Raw genomic sequence first — 2,333 nt, forward strand, 5'->3', positions numbered from 1 at the left:
AACCACGGTGGATTCGCCCATGCGTTCTCATCTGTTAAGTCGATTTGAAACCCATCACCGTGTGGATGTTTCAGAGTACGGTATCGCGGCAGCTGCACATTATGATGTGCTGCAAACATGTCAAGGGTATGTGGACCATATATGTTGTCGCAATCTTAACCCATTTAGGATTGACCATCCAATCCGTAGCTAGTAACTCTCGGGTCATCTTGTTGAAGTACGGTACAAAGTTTAATAGCCGGGCCTCCACATTAGACTCGATTAAACATACTCTTAAGCAGTACGTAAATTATAAACGTACTTTTTAATAGTACGAGGAACTTAAGTTTCGTAAATGGTTTTTAACGGTTTTATTAATTAATACCTTTTCCATTTTTTACATATCAGATATTTGGACAAGGCCATTAAAAGGCCCCAGTAAAATACCAAACATAAGATATGGTCTAGTTCTATTAATAAGAACTATATTTACTTTCCAAATCTATTTATATCTGAATACTTCGGTAGCGAGATGGCTCAACCGAATATATGTTTCTAGGGACTATTAACGTTACCTAGTTTATCCTCCGTTCAGCCAACCAGATGTGCCAGTCTAATGAAGGCTAAGTCGGTAATTCTTGATAAGTGGCAAGTTATAGGTTAAGCCAATAACTAAGGACATCAAGAGTAATTTCCCATTTTTTTTCTTCTCTTTTTTCTAAAGATAGGATTTTATGCGTCTTTCGGATTCGCCTCAACGACACATACACTGGTTTCTAATAGAGTAACAACGAAACGCTAAATAAAACCCCTTCCGCGAAAACAGTACTGAGAGGATTATATATAGGCAATGTCTCAGCCTCACAATCCCTCAGAGTATTGCTGTTTTCACGAGGCATACCTAATTTTACTAAAAGTCATTTCGTTTTTTACTTTGAAATTTTGAATATACCTACGCGTTTTTTTACTCTTAGGCGTTACTATCGCCTTAAAACACCGAATTTTACACATTTTAAAGTTAGGAAAGATATTAATTACTTAGACTACTTAGCGTAAAGGTAGATAACTACCACAATTTTTTTTCTTGTCCCAGCTAGTCCTTAAGAGACAAGCTAGCAGTCATAAGTTAAGTTTATGACCAAGAAAGACAATACTCGTTCTAAGAAGCGTTGAGCTGAAAAGAAGAAGATGGAGAGAGAAGTCGCTAGCGCTGTCGCAGCTACGGCCGCCGCAGAAGCAACCACCGCCGCTGCCGATGCGTTTAACCGCACCGTAGCCGAAGCACTTGTCTCCGACAATAATAGTCAACAGGACAATGCTTCGGATAAGGATGTAGCCACTCCGATTAAGGAGACTACTTGTTAGAGTGTAAGATGGTAGTCTTTGAATAAAGCGTAATTGTATATCTTTATTTACAGCCTCACATTTGGTTTTATACTTAAGGTGTTTGTGCTAGTGTTCAACCGCTTGGGTTGGCCAGGGTGAAAACTCATATGGTCAATATGAGAAACCTTTTGCAGAACACTTTAACACTTAGATATTGTTCTATAGCATAATCTCTGCTACTCGCTCTTACGCCGATCAATTAATGTTGCTTGGCTTTCAGAGCAATGCTCTCTTAGGTGTCGGCTTTCGGAGCAATTCTCTCATAGGAGCAAATGTATTATTAACATGATGTGATTAATAATTTGATCCGCTTTTCGGAGTGACGCAACTCTTGTGATTTCATTCAAGAAAAAGAGTTTTCTTGCTATTGAAACTTGCTTGAGATCTGTAGTCTCTCACTCTCCCTCAATTCTACAATCCTGAAGGGTCTGTACTCAGTGCACTGTGAAGTTTGAAGTCGCAGAGCTGGATTGTTGAATTGTTAACTTTGTAGAATTTTCGGTAGGGGTTTTTTTTAAAAAGTTGTCAACGCTGAGATTCTGAGACCTGTTGAATTCAGAAAAGATGTTGCAAAGTACCACTGTTGTGTGTAGATACCAGGCATATCCGTGTACTTTTGACACTTGACAGGCTTCACGACTTGCGTGGATTTTCTTCCGTTTAGAAACAGGCATCACGGGGTCGCAGGAAAAATAAAATTTAAAAATGGGCGGTTTTGGCAACAGGGGCCAGACAGTGTGAGAACTGTTTCGATGGTATGAATCCTTGGAGTAAGGTCCCTTCTGCGCCGTGGTTGTAATGAGACAAGCTTTTGTCTTCATGGAATGTGTTGATGATAAATCTTGGCGATGCTGCATACTCTCAACACAAATCGGGCTAAAAAAATTGTTTTGATCGAATCCACCGACAGAAATCGTTGTTGGATAAAATATTACCCACTTTAGGTTATAAAAAATAGAAGAAGAAAA

This window comes from Sphaeroforma arctica (assembly GCF_001186125.1).
Source record: "Sphaeroforma arctica JP610 unplaced genomic scaffold supercont1.192, whole genome shotgun sequence".
Classification (NCBI taxonomy): domain Eukaryota; class Ichthyosporea; order Ichthyophonida; genus Sphaeroforma; species Sphaeroforma arctica.